This window comes from Peromyscus maniculatus, chromosome 2 (assembly GCF_049852395.1).
Source record: "Peromyscus maniculatus bairdii isolate BWxNUB_F1_BW_parent chromosome 2, HU_Pman_BW_mat_3.1, whole genome shotgun sequence".
Taxonomy (NCBI): domain Eukaryota; kingdom Metazoa; phylum Chordata; class Mammalia; order Rodentia; family Cricetidae; genus Peromyscus; species Peromyscus maniculatus.
In genome coordinates this window covers 100,581,641-100,603,434 of record NC_134853.1, presented here as the reverse complement: position 1 = coordinate 100,603,434, position 21,794 = coordinate 100,581,641, and the positions used below count along the sequence as shown (strand labels likewise).

At 37.4% G+C, this 21,794-nt stretch overlaps 1 long non-coding RNA gene across 1 annotated transcript; it reads right to left on the bottom strand.

The window, feature by feature from the left end:
* Window positions 1–9,713: 9,713 nt before the first annotated feature.
* LOC143271663 (uncharacterized) lies at window positions 9,714–17,227 on the bottom strand. Its single transcript, XR_013048869.1, has 2 exons — window positions 17,175–17,227; window positions 9,714–9,855 (listed from the first exon to the last, which is right to left on the bottom strand). It is a non-coding gene; the product is annotated as an uncharacterized LOC143271663 (long non-coding RNA).
* Between the last annotated feature and the right edge of the window lie 4,567 nt (window positions 17,228–21,794).

The window sequence follows — 21,794 nt, the reverse complement described above, 5'->3', positions numbered from 1 at the left end:
TTTACCCTGCCTCAAATTGGATCATGTATTTTAATTTTTTCCATTCTGTTAGTTCCTCTCTTTTAATAGGAATGGCAAATTTACTTCCAATTAATTTATTATTATATAAAGCTTGCATCTGAAAGTGTTGTGCTCATTTATTTGTGAATTTATCTTTCATGTTCCATACTCATTTATGATTATCTTCTTTTAACACTTAAAAATATCTATTATAGGTATCTTTCATAATACTTTAATTTTTCTCTCACCTTACTCTCAGCTCCATAGGGATTACAATAAATATTTTATTAAAATTTCAGTTTTATTAATCTCTACTTCATGTGGCTGATAATCAAAATTTTCTACCCTTCGTGCTTTCCTATATTGGCACAGAAATTTCATCTTTACTTATTTTTACTTCTTTGTTTATGTAATGCTTTCTCTTAATATAACTGAGGAAAGTTAAAAACAAAACCACATTCATATTGTTCTTTTCATATACTAATATGTTTACAGATTTTTTTTTCATTTCTACAAGTAGATTTGTGTCTTCATTATTCATAAGATGTTTGATTTCCCCTATACGCATACTTGTTTGGTATATTTTTTGAACTATTCTCCAGTTGTTATCAGAGGTTTGGAAGGTTGTGGAAATATGTAGACACATGACCTACCTGACACAGAGAATAGTAGAGACAGTGCTTATAAGGACGACTTGGCCAAGAGCGTGACCCAGTACTTTTTTTTCTAACATCATAATATAACAAGCTGACTGCTGCCAGTGCTGCCACATCTAAGAGCTACTGGGAGTGTGACCAAATTACTTTCTTGTTGTGATAAAATACCCCAGCAAAAAATCATTTAAGTGAAAAAAAAAATGTTTCTTCTCACTGACAGTTCTAGAGAAGCATCGTCTATCTTGACATAGAAGACATGTCAGCATTCAGGAATGCATGAGGCCTGGAGCAGGAGGAGGCTGCCTAGTTTCATATGGATGTTCATGCACACTTAGAAGGTAGAAAGTGAATGGAAAGAAGAACTAGGCTAGTTGGACTACAGTTCAATGAGAATTTTTGACACATGTGTCCTTCCTGCCATTTAGGTTATTGGGGCCCTTATTGAGTGTTTTGTTGTTGTTGTTGTTGTTATTGTTCTTTTATCATCTTTCAACTTTAACTTTCATACTGTACTATTCATACCTGACGTTATTCATTTATGGTAGTTTTGTTTGTTTCTTGTGTTGAATGATCTAATATTCTCCATCATTTACTTTGATGATATATGTTTTTAGTCTGCTCAAATCTTCTATGGCCCCTACGGAGATTTCTTAAAAAATTAACTATTTTTATTAAGATTTTTAAAATACATTTTACATGCCAACCACAGATCCTCCTCTCTTTCGTCATCCCACCCTCTAGTCTCCCGCCCAACTCACTCCTCACTCCCTCCTCCAACAAGGTAAGGCCTTCCCTGGGGAGTCAGCAGAGTCTGGTACATTCAATTGAGGCAGGTCCAAGCCCTTCCCCACACATCAAGGTTGTGCAAGGTGTCCCACGATAGGCACTGGGCTCAGTGGTTAAGATCACTGGCTGCTCTTCCAAAAGACCTGGTTTCAATTCCCAGTGCACTCGTGGCAGCTCACAACTCTCTATAACTCCAGTTCTAGGGAATCTGGCACCCTCACACAGACATACAGGCAGACAAGATACCAGTGCACGTAAAAATTAAAATAAACTATTTTTTTAAATTTGAGAACATCCATTTATTTTCCTTGTTTTAGTACTTGAAAGCTTTTGTAAATATTACTGTGGAATGAAATACACTATTCCTGTTTTGAGCTCTTTACATGTATTGATTTTAGTCTTATATCTTTTAAGTGGATGAATAGCCTTTATTTATTATGTCCAATCTCTGACTTTTCTCAGCAATTTCTATAAATTGAATTTTCCTTTATGGATAGTGTTTTCTACTCTCTATTTCATGTTCTTTTGGTGTAAAATAGGCATTTTAAATAATGCAATGTGATGACAATAAAAAAAAACCAGACACTATCTCCATCATATGACTTATTTTTTAATTTCTGGGCTTTATAATTTTGATCCTGCTCTATAGTATTTTGTTGACTAATTTTCTAAACTTTATTTTCTTCCCTGAATGACAACCAAAATAAACACTTTTGTGATTATGTAATTATCAGCAGTTTGACAGTGATGACCTTAGAAAGATAGATACAGGCTGGCTACTCTTGTCCTGAGTAATACAGATTAAGATACACAAAACAGTACCTAACGCAACTTATATACTAGGCACTGGATGCATAGCTTCACTGTTATCAGTCCAAAAGTTGTTGAATGTTTTCAGAGTTATATTATTTAATATGCACACCCATCCAATATAACCTGAAATTTTAGTGGATAAATACAAAATAAAGGATTACTTAAGTTTGGTCACACCTAGAGTGAGCAAAATAAAAATACCTCATCTTCATTTGTATATTAGTTTAATTAGAATTAGTTTAATTAGAATTAGTTTAATTAGAACTAGTTGGGTTTGGTTGTCTCTGCAGGTTTCCCCATTATGATCTGATGCACTTGCTCATAGAATCCCTCTTCTCATTGACTGGACTCTGGAGCTCTGCCTGGTGTTTAGCTGTGGATCTCTGCATCTGCTTCCATTAGTCACTGGAGAAAAGCTCTATGATGACAGTTAGGTTATTCACCGGTCTGATCACTGGGGTAAGCCAGTTCAGTTCAGGCACCCTCTTCACTATTTCTAGTAGTCCAAGCTGGGGTCATCCTTGGGGATTCCTGACAAATTGCCTCACACCAGTTTCTCTCTATCCCCATGATATCTCCCTCTATCATGGTATCTCTTTTATTGCGTCCCCCCTCCAATCCTGTTCCAGCTCAACCATCCCAGTCCCTTAAGTTCTCATCCCTTATCCCCTCCCTTCCATTGCCCACCCCTCATCCCCAGTTTACTCATGGAGATCTCATCTATTTCTCCTTCCCAGGGTGATCCATGCACCCCTCTTTGGCTCTTCCTTGCTAGTTAGCTTCTCAGGAGTTGTGAGTTGTTGTCTGATTATCCTTTGCTTTAAATCAAGCATCCACTTATGAGTGAGTACATACCATGTTTGTTTTTCTGAGTCTGGGTTACCTCACTTAGGATGATATTTTCTAATTCTATCCATTTGCCTGCAAATTTCATGATGTCATTGTTTTTCTCTGCTGAGTAGTACTCCATTGTGTATATGCACCACATTTTCTTAATCTGTTCTTCAGTTGAGGGACATCTAGGTTGTTTCTAGGTTCTGGCTATTACAAATAATGGTACCATGAACATAGTTGAACATGTGTTCTCTGGTATGGTTGAGCAATCCTTGGGTATATGCCCAAGAATGGTATAGAAGGGTCTCGAGGTAGATTGATTCCCAATTTTCTGAGAAACAGCCATATTGATTTCCAAAGTAGCTGTGCCAGTTTGCACTCCCACCAACAGTGGAGGAGTATAAATTTTAAATTGTTAAAAATTGGGAAATATTGGGAGGTTATGAGAACATACCTATTTCATGGATTGCATGGTTAAGTATGTCCAGCACAGGCTTCTGGTATGCAAAGGAGACAGTAAAGTTAAGACCACTCTGACAAGCATCTAGCATTTGCCTTGTAAAGGTTCAACAGAAACCTAAAACTCAAGCCTCCAAGTTCAAACATCCTTGATCCCTCCACTTGCACACTATGTGTAGAAAAAGTTGCTCCATAGATTCTTCATTTTTGTTCATTTATTAACATTTCCCTTTTCTTTTTCTCATTCTTTGTATAGTATTTTAATCTTAATTTAATTTTAAACTAAGTGATTGAGGCCTTAATTTTTACTTTTTTGTTTCTTTAATTTATTTAATATTGCATTTTATTCATTATGAGTATTCATTAATTCATGCATGCATTTGTGTGTGTGTGTGTGTGTGTGTGTGTGTGTGTGTGTGTGTGTGCATTCCAATGTGCACATTGAATTTATAGGTCAACTGGGAGGAGCTGGAGGTGATTTTATCTTTCTACAATATAGTTCTGGAAAAATAAACTATAGTTTTCATTCTTGACAGCAGTCACTTTTACCTCTAAGCCATTTATTACCCAGTGATACACTCACGTAATTTTAAGTATATTTTATTAATAAGAAAATTTTAGATTATTTTTGTATGTTCCTATGTCTCTCTTCACAACTTTTATCTTTTTTTCTCAATTTTATTTTAGCTTACTCATGAAGTCAGTATGTCAATTCTTCAAAAAATTGACAATACACATGATCCAACTAGTTCTGGGTGTATTTCCCTAAGTGTTTGAGGCCAGATTACCACAAAAATATTTGTGTTTTCAATGGTATTGCTACATTATTGAAAGTAAACCGTCTATGAAACTAGGCCTGACTGACAACAAGAAATGAATAAATAAGGACAATGTGATATATTGTGTACTGGTGGTGGGGGATGTCTTTCTGCACACTGTCAATATATGTTGTTCCCATTGGTTAATAATCAGCTGCTTTGGCCTACAGCAAGATGCCAGACTGCCATTCTAGGAGCAACATATAATGGGATGCAGGTAAAGCCATGGAACATGTGGTAATACATAGATTAATAGTTATGTATTGAGTTAAACTATAAGAGCTAGCTAGCAAGAGGCCTGTCATAGACCATACAGTTAATAAGTAATATTAAACCTCTGAATGATTATTTTATAAGTGGTTGAGGGACCAAGGGGCCATGTGAGACCTGGGAAAATTTATGAATACATGCTGGAGCTTTATTCAGCCATAAAGAGGAATGGAATTAAGTAATTTGAAAGGAGATAGAATTGAATATCATAATGTTAAACTAAATAAGTTGGACTTAAATAATGTGTGTTTGTCTCATGTGTTTCTTTGTGACATGAAAATAGAAATGAGGAATGAGGAAATGACCTCAAAGACAGGAGAGTGAGGAACAAGAAAAAAATCCTGGAGGAAAGAATGACAAAATATCACAACTCAAAAAAGTCTGTCTGCCTTTCCCTCCCAAGTGTTGAGATTAAAGGCATGCACCACCATAACAGACAGCAAGGTGCTCCTTTGTTATGCCATGAAACATCCCCCAGCTCAGTATACTCCAGTTAGATTATCTAATAATAGATGATCTAGGTATTCAATTTGAAATCACCAGATAAGGAATACGGTTTTATTTTAGATGTTTGTTAAACAGATATTTTTAAAATTATGATAATTTGTTACTGGTGATATGGCTTAATGGCAATAGCCATTTGCCACACAACCAAAGTTTACTTGCATATCTACACGAAGTACTCTGGTCTCTGAATGCAGATTATGCCATACAGTCAAACATATTTCATGCATACACATACAAACACACATATACACAACAATTAAAACGTGCACACAATAATGTTGCCACACTAACATAAGAACAAATATATCCTTAAAAATATGAACAGCAATTTCTTACATCCATGACATTATTTCCCTCTAATGGAGAGGTAAAAATTTTATCATATATACATACCAGGTAATCATGAATTAAAATTAAGTACAACTATGTATTTTATTTAAAAATTCAATGAGTAAAATATTTGTGTTTCTTTTCATATTGAGTCATTATTTGAAAATGCACTAACATACATTCTTGTATGTTTCAGCTAACAGCATCAGCTTTAATAGCTGAAATGCAGTAGGCTCTCAGATACTATTCATTAAATTGGAGTGAAATATGTGAGCAAACTTTCTATTCTTTCTGTACAGTGCTCTCTAAATGTTTATGGGTGGTGCCACCTTAAGATGTGTGTAAATTTGTCAGCCCTCCACAGTCCCCTGCACCATTTTAATCTCCTCCAAGGTAAGGTTTGCGTTTACCAGTCTTTGGAAATTAATCACTGTCACTGCATTGGTAAAAGAAAACATAATAAGACATTGATGAAGTGGCTAAAATTTGTGCATAGTATATGAAAATTAGATTATATAGAAGCAGACAGAAAGCTTAAATATATTACTGCACAAAACCTTTTTACTGTAACAAAATTAAAAGTGGTGTTCAAGAGGAAGTAGGCATTTTTTGCTTTCCTGGTTACATTGCAAAGGGAACTGCATCTCTGTGTGAGCTATTCTACTAACTGCTTGAAGAAAAGTTGGCTAAGCTAACTGGTAAAACTGTTCAACTTCTTTAATGTGACTTACTATTACTATTGTGCAAAAGGATACAATTCTGAATAATGTGGGAGAGGATTGTTAATAATTCAGAGATGAGACATTCCTTTGCACTCAAGGGAAATAAATAAAGGTAAATTAGCTTTAAAGAGTTAAGAGTTAAAGAAACATCTATTGGGTCTATTTGATTACCAAAACCCACTGAATGATCCTCTCTCTCTCAAGAAAATACAAGGTGAGGGGACCTGAGGCATGACACATCAGATTGACTCCTGGCCTACATATACAAGTGCACACACATTCAATCACCCTAGCAAGGCATGAGCATGCATCACACAGACACACACACACACACACAGACACACACACACACACACACACACACACACACACACACTTGGAGATATATATACATATATATAACAGGATGATGTTAAAAAACTTGGAGATAGTGCTTGTACAAGGTGCCTTAATTAATCCAAAATCTGTAGAATACAGCCATTTAAACTAATAAAACTTTTTTTCTTCATAATAGGATGACATATGCTTAAACCTCATTTTATTACTATTCTTTAAAAGTCTCATAAATAATGATATATCACTTATATTTTTAGTATGTTGTATTAAAAGAATAATTTCTAAAGTTTAACAATTATCTAGTAAGACAGGTGTAGAGCAAAATGATGGAAAATAAAAAGCTCTAGTAAGGGGAAATTACAAGAAATTCTCAGCATAACTAGAAAATTAGAAACTGTTCCATATGGCCAGGTGGGAAACACAATTCAAATAATTTTTAAGAGACCAAAATTTATCTCTATCTAATGTTACATAGAACACATAAATATGTTTACTTCCTTGCCAGATATGAGGGAGTAACCTTTTTCAATAAAATAAGGTGAATATTATAAGTGAATATAAAAAAATGAATGCACCAAAATTTCACCTGCAATGAGATCTTGGCATGTGGATTCCATTTGTTAGTTCCTTGTTGGATATGGTCAGAGGAGGTTGAAACAGAACACAGTTGAGTGGGTGGGGTATAGCCTACAGGTTAGATTTGGCTTAGCTAAAATAAAATCAGTTGGACATGGACACTGATCTGGTCTACCATTCAGGATGTGAGTGCTGATGCAAGCCTTGAGTTTGTAGGTAGATCTTTGATTTGGGGAGTGTGTAAGGAGGGGAGGGTCATGTGAACTTACCTAGGTAAGCCCTTAAAGAAGATGTGTCAGATACAGCTAGGAAAAGAGACTCAAGGTGGAATTTCTTTATTGTTAATCACTTAAAATTAAGTATGTCAAACTGTAAAACACTATTTCATAAAGAATAAAATTAAGAATCTCTAAGAGTAAATTGCTCATCAAATTTAATTAATTATAGATGTATTAACCTTTATAATCTTAAAAATAATGCTAGTTTTCTAATCATGTGTTTGTGCTTTGAAGAAGATTCACAGCTATGTAAAACTATAATTTGTAATTGCAAAGGTAATTTCTGAAATGCAACTCTTTGGCTTCTGTATGCATTACTTTCCTTGTTTACTTAGATTAAATTTCTTTACATGTTGACTTATTAAATATTGCCAGCCTGGCTTCAAGGTTGGGAGATTGGAATTCTTTAGAAGCAGTTGAAAAATAGGTTAATGTGAAGATTACCAGCTAATGTTATATCAAAAGCTCAGTTATCGCCAATACATACAAATCAGACCACAAATCAGCATAGTGCAGAATTTAAACCTAGAAGGCAGAATACAATTGTAGTATGAGTAAGATGTATCAGTGCTGAACATTAAACAAACCAAAGGTAATTTCACCATTTTGACAATATTGAACAGAAAAGAGAAAGGCATAAATTCTGGTTCTCCATTGTATATGACATACAGAATGTAGTGATGTTGAAGGGTTAAGTAAAACTTCAGGAATATATCATAGATTACATTTTATTATTATTTCAGACTTCCTTTTTTATTATTTTTTTGTTTTGTTTTTTGTTTTTTTCAAGACAGGGTTTCTCTGTGTAGCTTTGCGCCTTTCCTGGATCTCGCTCTGTATGTAGCACAGGCTGGCCTCAAACTCACAGAGATCCGCCTGCCTCTGCCTCCCGAGTGCTAGGATTAAAGGCATGCGCCACCACCACCTGGTTCCTTTTTTATCATGTTTCATGACTAGTTTAGAGGAAGAATTCAGTTATTTGACATGGATTGAAGATTTGTACAGGGATGAAAAATAGAGTTAAAAATGTCATTGGGTGGATGATCAACAGACTAACATAAAATACCTGACAGCATACTGACTAATAAATAGTCATCTTTTTTCTAGTGTTTCGACAAGAAGAAGCTTTGCCTAACATAACTACACCTTTCATAAAAAAAAATTAATTAAAAAGTACATTCAGTCATTTAGAGGTCTGAAGAGGATGGTTAGAGCTCCTAGAGCTAATGATACAGGTAATTATGAGGTCTGAGGTGCTTGATGTGTGTTCTGGAACTAAATTCGGGTCTTTAATAAGAGCAGCAAGCACACTTAACTATTAAGGCTTTTTTCCAACCTATGATCCAATGGATTCTATGATAGATTATTATTTTGTCTTTTCTGTTGTCACTATCTCATTATAAGTAAATTAAAAATGGGTCACAGAATTACTTGTAAAATGGATATATATAAATCTTTAACATTTGAAATGAATTTACTTGGCTTTAGTGAAAAAAGTACACTAATTCTCTACCTTCAATGTATTCTATTTTCTTTATATTTACTAATTCAAATAATAAAATTCACACAAAGAATATATGAAATAATTCTTTTAACCTACACTAAAATTAATTAATTAATTTTATATGAGCAATTAATTTAATAATAAAAGATAAATATATGATTTTGAACTTTTGAAAACATATACAAATATTTGTGAAACATGGGAAAAACACTCATAAAGCCATCATGACAAGAATAAAGATGGTAGCAAAGAGAACAATTCTAGTGATAAGTTCTTTCCTGCCACTCAAAGAGGTTCACTTTAGTTAAGTGAAATAAAATATGCAAAACATTGAAATCCTATCTTAATGTCATTTATATACAAAAAATATAAAAATATGCTACTGTGAAGACACAGAAGAGAAGAAAATGCAATTACATTGTTATATACAAAAAGTAAGGAGCAGGATAGAATGTTGATTATTCAATAAATAATATTGGTTTAAGGTAGGTTTAGAAAGATTAGTACAGTTCAGATGACAGACCTTCTGTCTTTTGTTGTTGTTTTTGTGAACTTAGTCTTTAAAGGCTGAGCCGAAACCCAGGATACCTAAAAGAAGACTAAAAAAATAAGTCTTAAGAAGACTAAAAAAAAAAAATGGCTATAGGTAATCACCATCATCAATCTCAAATAGTACTACAGAACGATAGTATGAAAAAGAGCAGAGTATTGTCACAAAACCTGACATGTTGATCAATGGAACAAAATTGACGACCTAGACATAAGTCTATATACCTATGGACTCTTGATGTTTTTATATAAAGAAGCCAGAGATATTTACTTTTAAAAAGACATCTTTAATAAATGGTGGTTGTCAAACTGGATGCCTGTATGTAGGAGAATGTGTATAGACTCATATTACCTCCACTCACAAAACTCAACTCCAAATGCATCGATGACCACAGCATAAATCCAAATATATTGAATCTGGTAGAAAAGAAAATAGAGAATAATTTTGAACTCCATGCCAAAGGAATAGAATACTGATATCACAGGCACTATGAACGGTGATTAATACATAAGACTTTATGAAATTTTAAATCTTACATATTTTTAGACAATGGAGTATTATTTAGTTGATAAAAATCATGAAAAGTGCAGGTAAGTAGATAGAGCAAGGAAAAAAATCATTCTTAGTGAGGCAATCCAAACCCAGAAAGAAAAATATGGTATATATTTTCTCATATGTAGATGTTAGCTGTTAAGTCTTCAATAAGCAACCTACAATCATTATAATTACAGAGGTTAGGGATAGATTAAGGGATAAGGAGCTAGGGATGCATCTCCCTTGGAAAGGTAAATAGAACAGATTGTTATGGGGGAATGTAGGGACTGGAATGGGAGGATCAAATAGGGAGGGAGAAGGAAGAATAGGTAAAGAGAGAGAATACAGGGATGGGCACCTAAAACTGAGGGTTCATATGGAAACCTAATATAGTAGATGCTTCCTAAAATACATACATATGAAGATGATCTGAGTGGAATCACGAAATAATGGGGGAGGTAGATCTTCAGCTGGAAATTTCATATCACCAAATGAAGATCCCAGTTCAAGGAATAGGTTATATCCAAGCAAGTTGTTTGCCATACGGAACCCATGAAAGAAGCCATGCTGTTGTCAAGGCCTTTGATTGCTTATCACCAATTGATAGGACTCTATTGCTAAATATAGTACCTAAACAGCTCACTGAACACATAGAAGTTGAGCTGGTACCCTTCTTGACCCTTCACTGCTATGGACTAGTGTTTATGGTACTGGAAGGTACTCTACATAGTACCAAAGGAAAAAAAGGAAACACCAAGCCAGCTACAAATCCTTGAATCTACAATAATGTCATGCCTGTAAGAAGTGATAGTGCAGTAGTGGCACAAAGCTTGTGGGAGTCACTAACCAGTATCTGATTGGATTTGATGTCCACTCTATGAGAGGAAACCCAATCCCAACATTGCCTGGATGACAAAGGACCTGAGACTGGATAGCCCAGGGCACTAGGACAAAACCAAATACCACTGTTCTGCTAAAAGACCATAAGAATAAAATTGTTCTTAATGATATACAACTATAGTCATGCATCAATGCATGTCTCAGCCATCATCAAAGATGCTTCCTCCTGCAGCATATAGGAACAAATACAGAAAATTACAAGTAAACAGTGTGCAGAAAATGAGACAACTAGGAACACTCAATCCTAAATGAGATCTCTTTAACCAATTCCTGTCCTCACAGCTTATATAACACAGAAGAAAAGGAAACAGAAAAAAAAATGTAAGAGCAGGCAGGGATGGAGACCATGGAAACAAGGCTTTCTAAATACAGCAATACCAACATGCATATGAACTCACAGGGACTGAGGTAGCATGTATTCATAGGTCAGCCCCAGATGGGGTCCCAGTACTGAATGAAGTATACATATGCCTCCATTTCTAACCTAGAATCTACCTTCAGCTGATACCCACTTGCAAACAAAACACCATTTTTCTCCAATGGAGACTCACTGGCCCCATGCCTAGTACTAAATGGCCAACAGAAAATGAACTAAATGGTGTCACTGAAGGTTGTTTCTCTCTTATTTTGTCATAATCTTTTATTATTATGTTTTTAGTAACCATACAGGTCCTTTGTGTCTATATTATGGCTTCTTTTTGCTTGTTTTTCAGACATTCCTGTGTTGCTAACATGTGTGTCTCTGAGTCTATATGATTTTTATGGTTTTCCTTGTCTCTTTTTCTTCTGTTTGTTTTATCCTATTCCAACTTGATTGTTTTGGTTTTATCTTATTTTATTTTTATTCTTTAGATGACCTTAGTTTTCAAAGGAAAGACAGAGAAAGGGTGTGGATTTAGATGAAAGGAAAACTGGGGAGTATCTTCAAGGACTTGGGGGAAGGGGAAACCATAATCAGAATATATCATATGAAAAAAAACTTATACAATAAATAAAATGAGAAAATAAAAGTGTGGTTAAGGGAACAGCCCTGAAGAAGACACTCTTTAGGCCAAGGGAATATTTTGGGAAGATGAGGTAGAAGGAATGTAAGCTCCAAAAGATAGGAAGAAGGGCTATGAAATGCCATCTTCCAAACATGACTAAGCCAAGGTCAACATGAGCTCCCAACAGTGATGCCAGCTTGCAGTGGCCTTATGCAAAATTGGGCCTATGCAACATTCAGGATTGATTGGATTAAGCTGTGGCTCACTGCATCTTACCACTTTAATGCTGAACTACTGGTAACTAAGAAATACTGGGAGATGGGTGGGCAGTGTGTAACTGTGTACCATCTGGTGAGTCATTGAGGCTCTAATGGTTAGGTGCACACCCCTGATCACACAGATGGACCTATGAAAACTCTGGAACACAAAACAAACAAAGAATATGATAAATAAAGGGGAAGAGATTTATAAGGTTAAAGGTAATCCTGCAAGAGTTGGAGACAAATGAGAGGTGGTTAAGTGGGAAGAAAGAAGAATGTGTTTAAACAATGCATATCTTAGATATAAATTTTCTGAGAAAATTCTATATTAAGACTCTAGTAAAGTTAACTAAAAAGAGAAAATGAAGACAATGAACTAGATAAAAATAGGTAGGTATAAATAAACTTTATTCAAAGTTATTAATAGTCTAATATTAACTTAAGTAATATGTATAAAATGCCTTTCTCCACAGTTATATGAAAGAGAAATAAATCAGGAGAGGTTTCCATGAAACAGAGAATACACACTTAATCATAAATTTTAAAGTAAGCTTCCAATTTGTATGTGCAAAATAGAGACAACAATTAGCTTGTAGCTTACCAGCCTATTAAAAAAATAAATCTCACTGGCACTAAACAAAATGTCTTCTGAGATCATAAGATCATTATTTTCATTTGTTGTGAAAAAATGTAGGGGAGGTATTAGGGCTTTCTTTATCTTAGATAACCAATTATAAATTTAGATTTTAAAAAGACTAAAAATATGTTATTTATGGGAGGATTCCAGTAACCTTTGGCATTTGAAAAATAAATTCTTCCAAATTAGACTATGTGCAGAACTGCTTGGGCCCATTTTCTTACCTGCCTCAGTTATATATATATATATATATATATATATATATATATATATATATATATATGACATTCTTATTTCTGTATTTATTAGAACTCAGTTTGGGAAGTGATCTGTTAGTATACTAGAGGCAGAATATGTAAGGCATCATTTGGAACGCACATTCTTGGCTCCGTGTTTATAATATACTGAAAAAAGTTTCTGTAGCTTCCATTTAAAATTAACAAACTATCCAAGATGCACAGTGACACAGCACTGCCCTTGTTGCTAGTTACACCACCACGGATACTGAGATGGCAATCTACAAAGTAAATATTAATAGAGAAACAAAGCCTTTCAACAGCTTAGCCAGCATAGCACCTCTGAGTTGTGATATTTCAGTTACGTTAACTGCCACAGGGATCAGAAGAAAATCCTGGATTGATCCAAAAGAGAAGCACTTACTGATAAACACTCCACAGTTCAAATAGAAGTACTAACTAGTGATTAACATGGCCATATCTCTCCAAATACCAAGGCAAACATCCCAATGGCACTTTATTACAAATCAGAATGTGCCCTTTTGTGTTAGGTTTCCTAGTTATATGAAAAAAGCACCTTTTCACCTAGATAGGACTACATTAGAAATGTTAGGCAGAAACTGGTTACAAGTTGAAAAGAACCAAAGTTTTGCCAAAACATGTCAAAGATTTCATTTGCCTTCCATAATCACATAGGGACCAAGACAGCATGACAATGTTGATCCCCTCCTATAAGGATCTGGGGTTTATACTGGGTTGAATGGAACTATCAGCCAGTTTCTAGAAGTCATATAAAAGGCATTTGTCCTTCTGCTGCAAAAAATTTTTTCAGGGTAGGTACAAGACTGTTTTCAAGAAGTAAGCAAGAGAGCTGAATCCTCCTCACTTATGTTTTAATGGCATAGAAAACACTGGGACAGATGTTACATGGTGGACATGGTACATTTCCACACTGACGAAAATCAAAGAAAGGCACACTTAAAGCAGAGAGGAGTAATTGTAGTGCTAGCAGTAATATTGTTTGGTTCTTTGTGATCTCTAATACAGTTAATTTTTTCTTTATTATTATTTTAATTTAAAGTTTTTATATTCTTGAGTATTTTTACACCATTTCTTTTCTCTCTCTCACCCCAACACTTTCTTCAACCCTCTATCTCCCTCTCAAGTCCATGATTTATTTTATAGTTATTTCATGTACACGTGTATAATGTATGCAAACACATAAGCATCTGAATATATTTAGCATAAATAATAGCACATGTCGTCAATAATGAATGTTTTGGGTTGGATAACCTATCAGGGGCTTGTCCCAGGGTGGGGGAAATGATTCTCTTCTTCTCAGGATCATTGATTGCTTGTTGTTCCTTTATCTAGGGGTGAAATTTCTCATTCACACTGGCACATCAATTGTTATTGTTATTATGTTAGTCTTGGTATAGCATCACTGTCATGTGTTGATGACAACTGCCTGGCAAGGTGTCCTGGTCCTGTGGGTCATACAATCATTCTGCTCACTCTTCTAGGATGTAATCTGAGTCTTGGGTATAAGGGCTATATTGTAGAAGTACCAATTGGAGTTGAGCAAAGCATGGTTACTGATTCTTTGTATTTTGATCACTTGTGGAACTGTGTGATAGCTGGACTAATCTAAGATTCTAGGAATAAGTATTTAGATTATTGGTAGAAATTTTATTAACTTAGGAAAATAGCAGAAGTAGATTCTCCCCTAGGTTATGATCCATCCAGTCTTGGGTAGATATCTACATTTATATGACTAGACATGAATTCTTTTCTATTGTGCGTTTCTGAAGTACAATTAGGCAAGTGTTGGTTACATCCATAAGATAAAATGGCACTGCTACAATATTGAGTCTACCTTGCCATCCTTACCATTATTGTGGTTCATAGGCTTACAGCTGGGTAGAAGTATTGCTTGGCAGCTTGCAAATTCTGATACTATGAAGTTTAGTCCTCAGGAATGAAGCTTCCATATCAGACCCAGATCAATTTTTCCAAATACTTTGTCCAAAGTGTGTGGTGTCTTCAACATCATGCTCTTACCTTAAACTCCTGGTAGGCAAGCAAGGGCAATTATAAATGCTCAACACTGTTGACCAACAACCCAAATTGAGGTTTCCAATTTCTGTCTCCCCCCAAAACAATGGCAAGATTTCAATTGTGTAGACATTTCAGATTTTATTTATCCATGTGCCAATTGATAGACACATAGGCTACTTATGTTTCTTAGCTATTGTGAATAAAATGGAAATGAAGCCTGATGAACAAGTAGGATATATAGTCCTTTGATACACATCAAGGAGTGGTGCATCTGGGTTGTATGAAAGAACTATTTTGGGGGAGCTTTTTAAAAACTATCTTCAATGATTCACATAGTGTCTGCACAAGTTTGCAACTCTAACAACAGTGAATGAGGTTTTTCCTTTCCACACATCCTCATCAACTTTTCTTATCAGTTGGTTTCTTGACTTAAGAAATTCAGCATATCCCCTTCTGGACCACAGGTGAGTATCTGAGCCCAACCCGGACCCCATCCCTGGGCACCAGCCACTCTGGGAAGACCTGCCCAACTTGGCCCCAGGTTCTGACCACCGAGCAGGTCCCCTTCTAGCCCCACCGGGAGGGATCCCCTTTTCCAAGCCCCCGCCTCGCCGGCAGCCCCTGCAATCTCCGCACCCTGCCCCCACGCCCATCTGCCCGAGACCCCAGCCACCTCCTGAGACTTAGAGACTGGCCCCCAGCTCCCATCCTGCTCTCGACTTCCCTTCTGGACCAGAGGTAAGTATCCAGGCCCAACCCGGACCCCATCCCTAGGCACCAGCCACTCCGGGAAGACCTGCCCAACTTGGCCCCAGGTCCTGGCCACCGGGCAGGTCCCCTTCTAGTCCCACCGGTAGGGATCCCCCTTTCCAAGACCCCTCTGGCAGCCTGTGGTGGTATTGTGTTCCCCAAAATATCGTGTACCTTAATAAACTTATCTGGGGTCAGAGAACAGAAAAGCCACTAGGTAGGCAGTGATAGCACACTCCTTTAATCCTAGCATTCCAAAGACAGAAATCCCTCTGGATCTCTGTGAGTTCAAGGCCACATTGGAAACAGCCAAGCATGGTGACACACGCCTTTAATCCCAGAGAGTGGTGGTAGAAAGCAGAAAGATATATAAGGCATGAGGACCAGAAACTAGCAGCATTTGGCTGGTTAAGCATGTGGCTGGTTAAGCTTCAGGCTTTCGAGCAGCAGTTCAGCTGAGATTCATTCTGGATGAGGACACAGAAGCTTCCAGTCTGAGGAAACAGGACCAGCTGAGAAGTTGGCCCGGTGAGGTTAGCTGTGGTTTGTTCTGTCTTTCTGATCTACCAGCATTGACCCCAATAACTGGCCTCGGGTTTGATTTTATTAATAAGAACTTTTAAGATTCCTGCTACAGCAGCCCCTGCAATCTCCACGCCCTGCCCCCATGCCCATCGGCCCGATACCCCAGCCACCTCCTGAGACTTAGAGACCGGCCCCCAGCTCCCATCCTGCCCCCGACTTCTCTTCTGGACCAGAGGTGAGTATCAGGGCCCAACCCGGACCCCATCCCTGGGCACCAGCCACTCCGGGAAGACCTGTCCAACTTGGCCTCAGGTTCTGTCCACCGGGCAGGTCCCCTTCTAGCCCCACCTGCAGGGATCCCCTGGAATACTACTCAGCAGAGAAAAACAATGACATCATGAGGTGTGCAGGCAAATGGATGGATCTAGCAAAAATCATCCTGAGTGAGGTAACCTACTCAGAAAGACAAATACGGTATGTACTCACTCATAGGAGGATACTAGAGGTGGGACAAGGATGACTGGACTGCTACTCACATCACCAGGGATGCTACCTGGAAAACAAGACCCCAAGAAAGACACGAGGATCGCCCAATGACAGAGAAATGGCTGAGATCTACATGAACAATCTGGACATGAGTGGGATCAATGAAGGGCGACGGTAGAGGGAAAGAGAGCTGGAGATCCCAGCTGGATCAAGAACAGAGAGGGAGAACAAGGAGTAGGAGACCATGGTAAATGAAGACCACATGAGAAAAGGAAGAAACAGTGCTAAAGAGGCCCACAGAAATCCACAAAGATACCCCCACAATAGACTTCTGGCAATGGTTGAGAAAGAGCCAGAACTGACCTGCTCTGGTGATGGGATAGCCTAAAAGTTGTGCCATAAACCCCATCCAAGGACTGAGGAATCTGGATGCAGAGATCCACAGCTAGGCCCCGGGTTGGAGCACCCGGCGTCTAATTAGCGAGAAAGAGGAGGGTTTATATGAGTGAGAATTATTGAAACAAAGGTTGGATAAAGCACAGGGACAAACAGCCAAACGAATGGAAACACATGAACTATAAACCAAAGGCTGAGGTGTCCCCAACTGGATCAGGCCTTCTGAATAGGTGGGGCAGTTGATTGGCTTGATCTGTTTGGGAGGCATCTAGGCAGTGGTACCAGGTCCTGTGTTCATTGCTTGAGTTGGCTGTTTGAAACCTGGGACTTATGCAGGGACGCTTGGCTCAGTCTGGGAGGAAGGGACTGGAACTGCCTGGACTGAGTCTACCAGGTCGATCTCAGTCCTTGGGGGAGGCTTTGCCCTGGAGGAGGGGGGAATGGTGGAGTGAGCTGGGGGGAGGGGAGGGGGGCATGAAGGGGGAGAACTAGGGGATCCATGGCTGATATGTAGAACTGAATGGTACTGTAAAATAAAATAAAAGGAAAAAAATAAAAATAATATTTCTATGAGGTCCCATTTGTCAAATGCTGGTCTTAACTCCCAAGACAATGAAATTCAACACACAATGTCATATTTGAACCTACATCTTGTAGGTTACAACCTATATTTTTCTACTACCTGTTTTAGCATTTATAGATTGAAATTGAGGTCCTTGGTCCATTTGTCATTGAAATTTCTGCATAATGATAGCTATGGGACCAATTTCAATCTTGTGCATGTGAACATCAAACTGCCACAGCACAGTAAAGATTCCAGCTTTTTTTCTATTCTATGTTTTTGGCTTCTTTGTCAAAATTCAGGAGGCTGAAATTTTGTGTACTCATGTTGGAAGACTTGGAGATATTTGCTTTATAAAGAATACAAGGGATCTGAAGAGACATGATCAGAAGGCCAGAAAAACAAAGAACAAGGAAATGATAAGTTCTAGGAAGGAATTAAAATAAATATTTCACTTTCATTTAAACCAGTCTGAGCCCAATGTTTTGCCCTCTTCTACACTGCCATCAATATTTTATGATGCTTTTAAGGTTCTTCTGTTCTTGTCTGGGCTTGTCAGAATGGCTATACTATTTTCAAAGCACTTTCTAGAACCCATTTGGGTTGACTGTTAGGAAATCTGTGCTCCATCTTTGTTGACGTAGCACTACCATCAGAGTTGAGTTGTCTTTTCAGCATTTGAACCAAGGATGTGAACTCTCTGATGTGTTGCATTTTATATATATATGGAGAATCCAGTCATTTTGGACTGGGTGAGCAGCAACTCCTTTATCAAGTTATAGTTTAGTGAGAAATGTTAAAAGAAACTAGTTCATCACATTCAGTTTATAGTTGGTGGTTAATTTTTCTTCATATTTTTGTGAAGAAATGAACTGGACAGGAGTATTTGATGAGATTATGTAGGGTACTAGAGAAATGTGTTAAGAGTCACTGTCAATTAAAAGGTGACAAAAAAATCTCGTTTCCATAAGATAAATAGACTGAAAAAGAGGACTGAGACATAGAAAAACACGTAATTGATCTTTGTGTAAAGTAGATGAAGGTGAAGGTTCCTACACTGAGGGCAAATTTCATCTGCATCAGTAACTATCAGTTTGACACACAGGAAGATAGTACAGGAAATGAAAGAGAGAATGTGGTTGAGAATAGTGTAGTCAAGGACACTTACTCAACTATGTTCATAGCAGCATTATTAATAATAGCCAGAACCTGGAAACAACCTAGATGTCCCTCAACCAAAGAATGGATAAAGTAAATGTGGTACATATATGCAATAGAGTACTACTCAGCTGAAAAACAAATGGCATCATGAAATTTGCAGGCAAATGGATGGAACTAGAAAATATCATCCTGAGTGAGGTAACCCAGACTAAGTAAGACAAGCATGGTATTTACTCACTCCTAAATGGATATAAATATAAAGCAAAGGATAATCAGACCACAACCCTCAGACTCCAGAGAAGCTAGGAAACAACGATGTCCCTAAGAGGGACACATGAATTACCTTGGGAAGGGGAAACAGATGAGCTCTCCATAAGTAAACTGGGTACAATGCGGGGGGGGGGGGGCAATAGAAGGAGAGGATGGGGGATGAGACCATGAGGCAACAGGATGGTGTGGGGAGGGTGGGAGGGGAGAGTTATGAAAGAGATATCTTGATAGAGGGAGCCATTATGAAGTAAGAGAGAAACCTGTGCTAGGGAAATTCCCAGGAATTCACAAGGACGACCCAGATTAAACTACTAGCAATAGTGGAGAGGGTGCTGAAACTGGCCTACCCCAGTAATCAGACTGGTGAATACTCTGTCACCATAGAGCCTTCATCCAGTAACTGATGGAAGCAGATGCAAAATCCACAGCCATGCACCAGGCCAAGCTCCGGGAGACCAGGTGAAGAGAGGGAAAAGGCAGTATATGAGCAGGGTAGGGTCAAGGTCTTGGGGAAATCTACAGAGACAACTAAACCAAGCTCATTGGAACTCATGGACTTTAGATCAACAGCTGTGGAACTTGCATGGGACTGTACTAGACTCTCTGCATATAGGAGACAGTTGTGTAGCTTGGTCTGTTTGAGTGGCCCTTGGTAGTAGGATCCGAATCTATCCCTGGTGCATGAGCTGGCTTTCTGGAGCTCATTACCTATGGTTGGAACCTTGTTTACCCTTGATGCAGAAGGGAGAGGCTTGGTCCTGCCTCAACTGAATGTACCAGGATTTGCTGACTCTCCGTGGAAGCCCTTACCATTTAGGAGGAGGGGATGGGCGTAGGTTGGGGAATGGCTGGGAGCAGCAGGATGAAAAAAGAGAGGGGCATCTGTGGTTGGTATGTAAAAAAAAAAACTGTAAAAAAGTAGGATGATAAAAAAAGAAACATATTATGTACATGGATCAAATTTCACAATAACGTGTGTGTGTGTGTGTGTGTGTGTGTGTGTGTGTGTGTGTGTGTGTGTGTATAACAGTAGCAGTAAAATTCTGAGAAGATTTACTCAGCATTATCAGTTTATCTTGCTTTTATGGCATGCCTAAAATTTAGGGGGTCATTTTATTTGGTTGAAAAAAGAAATAATTATTATAAAAACAAGAGAAGTGTTAATGTCATATTCAGAATGAAAGTATGCAAAATTATTTGGTTTGTAAAAAGGTTGATATCCTAGATGGATGGTCTTATTCAAGAGAGTTTGTAAACAAAAGTCAAAACAGAGTTTGGACATCCTTATAGTCTTGGTGTAAGAAGAATGATTCTATCAGCTATAAATACAAAATTTTGTCTACTGACCTATGATTGTGATGCTCATGGAGATGACTGTAGTCAGAAGGTTTCTCTGGTTCTGCCCAGCCCTGTTTTCATGATAATTCTCTCATCCCACAGCCACTTGGTCCCAAGTAAACACACAGAGGCTAAATATAACTGCTGGGCCATTAACTCTGGCTGATTATTGACTAGCTCTTATAGGTAAATTAGCCCATAATTCTTATCTATGTGTCTTGGTACCTTTTCTCATTTCTGCCTTGTCATCTTGCTTCATCTGTATCTGGCTGGTGACTCCTAACTCCACCCTTCCTCTTCCCAGAATTCACCAAAACTGCTTGCCCCACCTATACTTCCTGCCTGGCTACTGGCCGATCAGAGTTTTATTAAACCAGTGTACAAGAGCATTATCCCACAACAGATGACTAAGAAAATCTCACAAATAACTTGTATAAACATGGTTGCTAAATACAACACAAAGTTCCAAATTCTCATTGATAGCTTGCTACATGGAATCTTGGTAATTCCTGCAAATACGTTTGTCCTGGACTACAGTTAAGGTAATCTTAATAGCCTGATCTGAGAGCTTACACTGAGCTCCTTAGGGGAATGAGCAAACTGAAGGACTTTTATGAAGGAATCATAGAATTTTCCTGCTTTCTCAGATATATTGGGAAGTTACCTTAGAGAAGAGGAATTTGAGTTCACTTGTAGGCTGACGGGTATATTTTATATGATTGTAACCTATTCCCTCTCCTTTTAATTTTACTTTTGTGTTTGATTACAGTTGTTTATAGAACACAAACCAAATGACACTTGTGTTTGTGGTTTTCATCCTATGATCCTGGCATGATATATAGGAGGTGTTCTTTCTGGCTGGATGAGGAGGGATAGAAGAAAATAGAGGACAGCCAAAGAACCCCAGGGCCAACATCTATGTCATTATATGATTATATGTGACAAGGAAAGAAAATAAAACATTTGTCTGAGCTCAATCTCAATTTTCAAATTATAGAGTTCTAAGATTCATATGTTTGGAGTATTTAAAGTCACTTATTTGGCATAGACCATATATTAAAAATATGACACATACATAAAATTGAAATAAAAAACTTTTCATTATAAAAAAATTAAAATTGGAACTTAGGGAACAAATTTACCCTGTGTTTCATAAAAATAAATTATAGATTTTATCTCAAGAAGGTGTAAATCAGCTAGTCCAATAAAGGAAAACTCCTCCAACGGGATGACAATTTTGTTTTGTTTTTAAAAGC